An 11,425-nucleotide genomic window follows, 5' to 3' on the forward strand; every position below is an offset into this window, starting at 1 on the left:
TGATAAAGTGTATATCTATGAGTGTTCAAGTAGCGATAGTATGTATTCAATTATCGTCAGTGTATATCGAAGTATTGTCAGTGTGTATCCAAATATCGGCAATGTGTATCCAAGCATCGTCAGTGCGTATCAAAGTATATCGTCAGTGTGTATCAAAGTATCGTCAATGTGTATTCATGTAGCGTATGTGTGTAACCAAGTATCGTCAGTGTGTATATAAGTACCTCAGTGTGTATCAAAACACCGTCAGTGTGTATCCAAGTATCGGCAGTCAGTATCGTCAATGTGTATCAAAGTATATCGTCAGTGTGTATCAAAGTATTGTCAGTGTGTATCAAAGTATCATCAGTGTGTATCAAAACACCGTCAGTGTGTATCTAAGTATCGTCAGTGTGAATTTAAGCATCGTCAATGTGTATCAAAGCACTGTCAGTGTGTATCCAAGTATCGGCAGTCAGTATCGTCAGTGTGTATCAACGTATATCGTCAGTGTGTATCAATGTATTGTCAGTGTGTATCAAAGTATCGTCAGTGTGTATCAAAACACCGTCACTGTGTATCTAAGTATCGTCAGTGTGAATTTTAGCATCGTCATTGTGTATCAAAGCACTGTCAGTGTGTATCAAAGTATCGTCAGTGTGTATCCAATAATCGTCAGTGTATATCGAAGTATCGTGAGTGTGTATCAAAGTACTGTCAATGTGTTTCAAGTATCGTCAGTGTGTATCCAAGTATCGTCAGTGTGCACTTGAGCATCATCAGTGTGTATCAAAGCACCGTCAGTATGTATCCAAGTATCGCCAGTGTGTATCCAAGTATCGCCAGAGTGTGTTCGTGTAGCGTCTATGTGTCACCAAGTAACATTGTGTATACAAGATAACTGGTGATGGTTGTAGAACCATAACTGCCTCAGCTCAAAGATTGTTATGTAATACAAGGGAATGTGAAGGGAAATGTATTGTAATGTTACCTCTGTGTAATTTACAATATATTTGCATTAACCTTCACTATGAAGGACAATATGGAAGTTGACTTAAATGACTGGTAGTAGCAAGGGTGGTCAAATTTTGCGAAATAGTAGTTAGAATTTCCAGATACGCAATCGACACATTGTGGGATATCAAAATATGGATGATAAACAGCAAGTGATATTTCCAGAGATATAGTTGGAATTGAAGCAAAGGAGTGGCCTATTAATACATAAAACATACTCACACATATCCGTACATATCATCTTGTCTTATTGTGTGTGGGCAAAGCTGTCATGCACACAATCGGAAAAATATGTTATTACTGTAAATAATTATGAACAATAGAAACTGAAATTTAGAAAAACTATGAAATACTAATAAGGAAAATATGCGATTTGCTGTACAGTTCCCAGAAAATTATTACAAGTCCCAGAAGTGCATACGAGTCGTCAAAACGTACAGTTTGGTGACAGTTGGAAATGATACCAAGATTTAAAGCGCGGTGGTCGTCTGGAGTCACGGCGAATACTTCTAGCGAGTCACCCCTCTAAAAACGTCATTACTGTGCCAATGACATTGAACTTTGCTCTTCCATAAAGCAGCAGTTTCTATCTTCAAATAATCAAAATAACCTTGATACACTGGCGAAGTATGTCCATTGTTTCACATCGACTGTTCCAAGGGATTTTCGTCTTCTCAATTTCTCAAGATAAACGTCCCAAGGTTGTTTTGTTTACTAGCAGGACATATCTTTTGGCAGAATTTCTTGTATTAATTTCCATTGCACAAACAAGTAGCAAATATTCTTACTGAAGCACAGAATTTGCATGATTTTTACTCCCCGGCCATTCACACAAAATGCAAACGAAGTCTTTCACCTTTCCAGTTGTTGACACTTTGCAACCGCCTTGATGGATGTATTTTGACCCCGGATTCTGACCTTGCATTCCGGCTAAATTTACTGCCCTTTCGTACCAGTTCAATTTCCTTTAATTATTACATCCAAATTCCATGATATTTAATATTTAAAACCAACCTTTAGTTCACAATGACTTTAGTTTTCACTTTTCTAAAATTATTTTACAGATCCAAAGACTTTTCACTCCCATCATGCAATCTCCCATAGTACTTCCGCAGACACAGTGGCGATCGCCAACATACTAGTATCTACAAATAACCTCGCTCTCAGGAGCTGAGGAATAAGTACCTCAGTGTGTATCCAATTGGGTATCTTCAGTGTATATCGAAGTATCGTCAATGTGCAACCAAGTATCGCAGTGTGTATTTTAGTACCGTCAGATTGGTATCGTAGTATATCAGTGTGTATTCAAGTTACGTCAGTGTGTATATAAGTATCGTTAGTGTGTATCGAAGTGTATCTGTATATATCCAAGTAACCTCTGTGTGTATAGAAGTACTTCAGCGTGTACCCACGTACCGTCGGTGTATCCAAGTATCGTCAATGTGTATCAAAATATCGCCAGTCTATTTAAAATCATTGTCAGTATGTATTTAAGTATCGCTAGTGTGTATCCAAGTATCTTTAGTGTGTGTCGAGGTATCACAATGTGTATCCATGTTTTTGGAACGACAATCGTATGTACATTCCGTGCATCCAACCAGAAAAATGAATATTCAAATTTTTCGTCGCTTTTGTTCAGCCAATCAAAACAAAGAATGTCAACGGAATGGGTCAAAATAAACGAAAAATACAGCATCTGGCGTCTGTATCATTCATTTCGTTTTGTTTCGTCCATGCATTTAGAGTTCGCTCTTTGAGCGGTAATCACATATTTGATTTCATCGGCAGGACATTCATTTTACTTATGTGCGTTTAGCTTTAAGAAGCGTTCTACTTAAGTGTGGATAAAAAGGGAGTATATTGTTAATATATACGACAGATTCACTCTCAAAATTATGTGTTACCTGCTAACGTAAAAATTTTGTTTATAAAATTGGCGTCGTATACAGTTTCACCACGTGTCGGTATATGTGAAGATATACACACTGTGGTAATATGCAACGATCATTCCCCTTCATTTTCACCACGTTTGTCAATATTGTCAGTATTCACACACCTGGTCCATGTCGTTTGCATAATTATCAAACCCAGGTCAAATGATCCATGATAAATTAGTGATTAAATAAGCATGCAAATACTCTAACGACTTGAAAAGACTCGTTAAAACCCAATTAACTTATGGCGCTATTTACAGATATCTGCTGTATACATACATTCAGCTTTACGTATTTGCTTTATCTAATAATTGCTGTTTCTGGGGATGTAGTTTTTATTCGCTCGTCTACTGGACAAATGGTGGTTATTTACGAATCGATAGCGCATACAAGCTGTTACAAGCTAAACTCGTGTGAATGTGCGTGAATAGTGGACATGTAGTGTTTACTGGATGAAAGGTTAAAGCAGAATACGTGATATCGCAAAATGTGAATTTACCTATCACTTGCATCTCTGTGTTTGTCACCGAATAATTGAAGTCCAAAGCTTACTAAGAGATTGTGGCCACCTAACTGAACTACGGGGAAAATTGCTTGCTAGTTAAGGAGGAGATTTCCCCTCATATCCATGTACTTGAAGTTCAATTATATATAAACAGTATCCTAGAGTGAGTTGTGTGTATGGTATGTCCCGGTAGAACGAACTGAGGTCGCATTGAAGACGGTGTAGCACCTTTGCTATCAGCTAACAGAGCATAGTTCCCACAGGACAAACATTATCAGAGACAGTAGGGCGTTTTTGTGTGTACATTTACACGATACGCAAATCTGGCTTGTATACACGGCCTTACAAGTCACCATGGTGTTCAGACTGCCACGCTAACGCGAGCCTGTAAACATTCCCCGTGACCAGACACGCGTTTCGAATCTTAAACACACCAGAGCGAAAGGTAATTTTTTTACAACGTGGGTGTGCTACCGCAAAATGGCATTATAATCCTAAATAATATAGTTTCCGTTGATTTGATATTTGGGTATTGACAATAATTTCATGATAACTTAAATAGGCCGCAATGGCAATTTATAATTTCGATCATTGTAGAACATGTAGACTACTCGGTGTATCCATGGGAAAATAAATATATACATGTATCCATTGTTTATCATCTAGTTATTTAATAAAAAGCTCAAACACCGAGAGGGGCAGACAGCTGGCTCAAGCTAGCTGGATCATGGTAAGGGGAGTAATCTAAACACGCTGTATATAGAGTACTGCTCCGTCAAATCAGCTTTTTATAAATTTAAATGTAATGAAATTCCCAGCAAATGAGCATAGAGCAATATTACATTTCGCGACTAAATTTCCGATCATTAATATGACGGGTTTAAATTGAAAAAAATAACTGTTTTGTAACTGGTACCGCTGTTACGATAATAGTGTTTGCCTAATTTGTCTAATCAACTATCACTAATGATGGCGACATTTTTATCCAAATAACAATTTGTCTAAAACATAGTAGCGCGTCCATGGTAACTATCAGGCGAGGGTGGAACACCAAGAATGCTTCGGTATAGGATGCGCTGCCGTCATCAATACAGCTACAGCTGATGACGACGGAATCAACGACATACTCATATATCGTAGCGGCTCTAGGTGTTATATTCATGGCCAGTGTAAAACAGCGTGCCGTGATTACCCGAATAATAGCACGTCAGTGTTGCATTGTGTGAATAAATCGTGGTACATCGAGAAGGGCATAAATGAAAATTGGCTAATAATCGAAATTATGTAAGTTTTTAATAGACTTGGAGCTTGCCGACTGGTTGTAAAGTTGAGAATTTGAGTTGAACGATTATCGAATAAAGATATGACTGTATTGGAAAACAATCATGAATAATCAAAAAGACAATCGTTTTATTGTAAAAACAACATCGCACTTTTGGCCTACTAGAGACACGTACGGGTCACCATAAATTCTGTATTGGGATGACAGCCAAATGGAATCTACTGTTTACTTAAACTCGGTGTCCACACGTAATGAGAACTCATTTTCTACACATCAAAGGAAAAACTGTTTTTTATTACAGCAAGTTAGCAAACTTACTCACTGATTTTCAAACGACTTTGGTTTGTTAGTGACGTCCTATAATTTTAATAATACAATGACTTTGATTTATGTCGCTATCCAACTGACGACTATGCAAAGTTGTCAGCAAACTATTGAACAAGTTTTTTAACTTGCTATCTTAATACTTCTGGCATATCATGTAAAATATATATGCATTTCATTTATATGTGTAGTCCAGCTGGCAGCCAAAAACGAGGTGATCAATCATACTCCTTAAAGTTAAGTCTCATTTCTGTAGAAATAACTCGCGACGGCATGTATTCTACGTACTGTGACCGTTATTGAGGGTTAATTATACTCGTCTAATTACTTACGTGATGATAAATTACTTATGGAATTGACGTCTGCTGTGACCCCACCATGTTTAACAGGTAGTACTCTGTGAGTACAACACCGCTGTAGATGTTGGTTAGATACCAGGTATATAAACTATACAGTGTAGTTTATATTTACCAAGCAGCAAAACTTATCACTCAAACGATAATTTGTCATAATTGTCACACCAGTAGGCATCGCTTATTGGTTTTAGATAAACTTAAAAAACTAATATACATATTGGATGGGACAAGGTGCGTATCACAATCTCGGTAAAGTCATTCAGTAGACTGTGCTAGACCTGGAAAGAGGATGTTCAGCACATGATTTCGTCACAACACAGGTCTGACTGATTTTAACAACCCGTGTCACAAGTCATGGCCACTCAGTCATTGGGAGGAGGCAGATTTACCAGTCCGGTGAACTGCTACAGCAACAGTGGTCAAGTCGGTATGTTCCCCGAGCGACGTTCGGTAGTTCATTATGGACCAGCTTTGAGGCACCTGGCGTACGGAGAAAGCTCGATATGGGAACACCACAAAACGTGTACAATGTGCGAAATGTTGAACCAAGAACAACGCAACGCATTGACTGCAAACGGAACTTCATTCAGACCTAGTATAAACACGGCTTTCGGTGGCGCTAGAGTTCAGGAACATATCACTGCGGAAAGGGATTTCGCCAGTATTGATGCTAAAGCTAGCCCCGTTGACGTGGACAGTAAAAGTGACGGATGCAAACTAATAGGTACGGCGACAGATGCAGGCGCGTTGGCGAAAGATAAACCAAGCAGTGATACTAGTGTATGCACCAACAGTTACGAACCGTGTAAAACCAAACCCGCTCTTTCGTACATTGCGATGATTGCCAAATCCATACTGGGATCCCCGACTGGTCGACTTAGTTTAGGTTCAATCTACAAGTACATCACCGACAGTTTCCCTTATTACCGACACTGTGGACCAGGATGGCGAAATAGCGTCAGGCACAACCTGTCGCTGAATGAATGCTTTGTAAAAGCTGGACGTTGTGAAGACGGAAAAGGAAACTATTGGGCCGTCCATCCGATCTATGTACGTGATTTTTCTCGTGGAGATTTTCGCCAGAGACGACGATCCCGACGAAGAGGCAGAAAGAAGGAACTAGAGTTGAGCTACATTCACCCCAATAGTGACACGGCATTGGATGTTCTACCGGGGATGTATGCACCAAATCCCAACCTCTCGATGAACGTCTCGTTTATAACGCCATATATGGTAAATCAAGATTACCAGCTACATTCTAGAAATACCCTGCCTCCCGTGATGGACATCCCGCACCAAATCCCATACAACAAACAACTAGTAGACTCGGTGTACCGAAACCCAATAACGAATTGTTGCACAGTTCTACCGTCAGTGCCGATGTACCAACAATATTCAGAAGCCCAGATGACTAAGACACTGAACATGCCAAGACCATCTGATCCTATACTCTTCACAAGAGACGCGACAAATCCAAGACAATTCACTCCTATGCATGGTTAAGGAAATAATCATTGTATTATCAAGAATAGTATTATAGAAATATCGAAGAACAAAAACGTTTATGAGTTGATTAATGATAGATACTCTTACAAATCCTGAATTTTACAGCTCAACTAACCACTTTAAATGGTCCATAAAATACTTGAAGTGTAACATGTGATCACTGACACTGTTTATTGTGGTGTTTATCCCTCGACATAGTACTTTATTATAGCTACTCATACAACCTTCATGTGCAGGTATCCAGTAGCAACATTTAAACGAACAAATATTTCTCCAAATGTAATAGAATTGTGACATTATTAGTCAACGTTTCTTAAATTATATAAACATTCTTTCACTATAAACTTAACTGAAGGTTCGTTTTTTTTGTGACCAAATCGGGAAATTTGACCTTCCACCTTACGACGATGTTTTATTTTTACTGATCCAATAAATCAAATTATAGTAGTCTACATTTAATATGCATGTGTACTGTTATAAGACGTGACGAGTTTACTATATATTTTGATCTGAAACATTTGTGATAAACCCTGGTAATTATTGAGAGTGTAGCAAACTTATATTCAACGAGCCTTACTGATCGATTCGTTATTTCAAGCAACTTCTGCTCCACCCGTTAAAAACTAGTAAGCAACCCAAGGCGCACTCGAATCGGAGCATGGGTTCCCATCATGATGCTCAAGCATGCCTTCAAATATCATGATGAATATATATATTTGGAAAAAAATAACCCATCCCAAGTAGGAAAACATCAAAAGTAAACCGTATTTACGAGAGGATTCCCCGGAGTCCTGAACGTTATGTATGGGGGAATTAAAATTCACCTTGGACATTCGCCGGTGTCATTCATGTCATTCATTCTGTTTAGTGTTGCTTGATATGGGATTTCAAGCACGGTTTTGAGGTACAAACGCTGGTTGAATGTATTGTAAGTCGAACTTGTAACAGTGAAATGTAAGTCTGGGTGGTGGTAGGATGTAGTTCCGAGTGTGTATATGCATACAAATCACGTATTCCTGTAACTAGGGAACTTGAAATAAGGAGTGGTGGGTTTATGTTTATTGCAAATTATGAACTGTGAGTTGTTGCTACCAAATACCCATGTGTTGCTGTGTAGTTACGTACAACAATAAAAGTGAAATGATCAATTGTGCTTCTGTATTTTTTTGTTTCACGGTGTTCAACACAATATTAATAAGTATAAGGAAAAAAACACACACACACGCACAATTACAAACATAGGATGTGATGGGCCCGGGTATTTTCATGGTGTTCAACATAGGGTGTGATGGGCCCGGGTATTTTCATGGTGTTCAACATAGGGTGTGATGGGTCCGGGTATTTTCACGGTGTTCAACATAGGGTGTGATGGGCCCGGGTATTTTCATGGTGTTCAACATAGGGTGTGATGGGTCCGGGTATTTTCATGGTGTTCAACATAGGGTGTGATGGGCCCGGGTATTTTTATGGTGTTCAACACAGGGTGTGATGGGCCCGGGTATTTTCATGGTGTTCAACATAGGGTGTGATGGGTCCGGGTATTTTCATGGTGTTCAACATAGGGTGTGATGGGCCCGGGTATTTTCATGGTGTTCAACATAGGGTGTGATGGGTCCGGGTATTTTCATGGTGTTCAACATAGGGTGTGATGGATCCGGGTATTTTCACGGTGTTCAACATAGGGTGTGATGGGTCCGGGTATTTTCACGATGTTCAACATAGGGTGTGATGGGCCCGGGTATTTTCATGGTGTTCAACATAGGGTGTGATGGGTCCGGGTATTTTCATGGTGTTCAACATAGGGTGTGATGGGCCCGGGTATTTTCATGGTGTTCAACATAGGGTGTGATGGGCCCGGGTATTTTCATGGTGTTCAACATAGGGTGTGATGGGCCCGGGTATTTTCATGGTGTACAACATAGGGTGTGATGGGTCCGAGTATTTTCATGGTGTACAACATAGGGTGTGATGGGCCCGGGTATTTTCATGGTGTTCAACATAGGGTGTGATGGGCCCGGGTATGTTCATGGTGTTCAACATAGGGTGTGATGGGCCCGGGTATTTCCATGGTGTTCAACATAGGGTTTGATGGGTCCGGGTATTTTCATGGTGTACAACATAGGGTGTGATTGGCCCGGGTATTTTCATGGTGTTCAACATAGGGTGTGATGGGCCCGGGTATTTTCATGGTGTTCAACATAGGGTGTGATGGGTCCGGGTATTTTCATGGTGTTCAACATAGGGTGTGATGGATCCGGGTATTTTCACGGTGTTCAACATAGGGTGTGATGGGTCCGGGTATTTTCACGGTGTTCAACATTGGGTGTGATGGGCCCGGGTATTTTCATGGTGTTCAACATAGGGTGTGATGGGTCCGGGTATTTTCATGGTGTTCAACATAGGGTGTGATGGGCCCGGGTATTTTCATGGTGTTCAACATAGGGTGTGATGGGCCCGGGTATTTTCATGGTGTTCAACATAGGGTGTGATGGGCCCGGGTATTTTCATGGTGTACAACATAGGGTGTGATGGGTCCGAGTATTTTCATGGTGTACAACATAGGGTGTGATGGGCCCGGGTATTTTCATGGTGTTCAACATAGGGTGTGATGGGCCCGGGTATGTTCATGGTGTTCAACATAGGGTGTGATGGGCCCGGGTATTTCCATGGTGTTCAACATAGGGTTTGATGGGTCCGGGTATTTTCATGGTGTACAACATAGGGTGTGATTGGCCCGGGTATTTTCATGGTGTTCAACATAGGGTGTGATGGGCCCGGGTATTTTCATGGTGTTCAACATAGGGTGTGATGGGCCCGGGTATTTTCATGGTGTACAACATAGGGTGTGATGGGTCCGGGTATTTTCATGGTGTTCAACATAGGGTGTGATGGGTCCGGGTATTTTCATGTCCATATTCAGTGCATGGTCATTAGAGTTTATGAGTCTGAGTGACATCGTTGTAACTATGCAACGCCTTCTACAATTCCCTGGACGTGTAACTTGAACAAATTTAAAATAACTACTTTGTATGAACGTCGAGTTTCGTGTGTTATTATTTTGATTGATTGTATTCATTTTTGCTGAGACTCTGGCTAGTTTCAACGTGTGTCGAGTCGCACATTCCGTAGCTAACATACACCGACTGGCAACCATCTTTCCAGTCGGTATTTGAGGCTTGGGTAACTATGTGCTAGATATTGTGACAGTGCATACAAAGTAACGCTGGGTCATTAAACAAGAGGGGGTCGCCGAAAACATTCAGCAAAACTACAACGTTCAATATAAAGTATTATTAAGTTATTTTTAGTAGCCAAACGGTCCTCGGGTATGTAAACATAATTTGTTTTGTGTCAATGTTTAAGCCAACCAGTAGTTAATGTATATGGTATGTGCAGTGGAGAGTAGACAAGGGACAAAGTATGGATTCAATTCTGTTGATCTAAAGTAATACAGTTGTTGATTTTCATGATTCTCGGGAATATTCGTAAATGTGAAGATTAGTTTTGCGGTATGACAAAAAATCGCCGTTCTCGAATTTTTGAATGTTTATATGCATTAAAGTTGAGAAAACATTCTGACTGGAATTACACTAAGAAATTGCATTACAAGAAACCCTAAAAGTAATACCTTCCAAAACCCTTAATGTTACTTGGCTTGCTATGTAGAAATCCATTCAATAATTTCAAACAGAAACAATCTGCGAGTACGAGTACGAATTAGCACATAATAACTATTAGGATCGTGGTAAGAACGTGACGGTATCGGAAAAGGTACCTTGACATGTTACATCGCGGCAGCCTCAAAGGTTTGAGACACGTACAACTGTCATGTTTTCGCGTGGATTGAATAAATATAACTATCATTCGACGTAAATTCTAACACATACAGTATATGCAGGTTATCTGTACTCGCTGATAACCCGTACGCGGTATATTCCTTATAGACGTGTTTCAACAAACCGCGCAGTAGGAGGCGTTTTCTGTAGCGCAATACCCAAGGTTAAGTGAAAAGCACCGAGTACAAAAGAGTTACATTGAAATCACCACTTTATTTATAATTCCTAACTGCGAAGTAATACACGTAGAGCCTACACCTATCAACGTTATTTTAATGCTCATATTTAGGTGCTGTGAACACCTGACAATATCATAATATTTTTAAAATGTTTGCTATCGTCGTGGCCCATGTTTCATTTTTTTTAACTTGATATAAAAATAAGTAATTTTTCTACCGTAGGTGTATCTCACTAAAACGGAAATATTCCCGTAGAAATGAGCCTGTCTTACAACTTTGTCCATGCACATTGCAATAATGGCGAGAAAAAACAATACAGAACCGTCAAGAAATCGTGTAATCAAAAATTGTGCGCTTTATCAGAGGACTGGTGTATCAAATCGACCATCAATTGAGATTTTATAAATATAAAACACTCGTTTTGTGTAATTGTTTTTAGACTGGCTGTATCTAATGACATGAAGAGATGATATGTCTCCAATCTATAGTTCAAGCAGCGGTAATCCCTTC

Source organism: Saccoglossus kowalevskii, chromosome 3 (genome assembly GCF_978046115.1).
Source record: "Saccoglossus kowalevskii chromosome 3, keSacKowa6.1, whole genome shotgun sequence".
NCBI lineage: Eukaryota > Metazoa > Hemichordata > Enteropneusta > Harrimaniidae > Saccoglossus > Saccoglossus kowalevskii.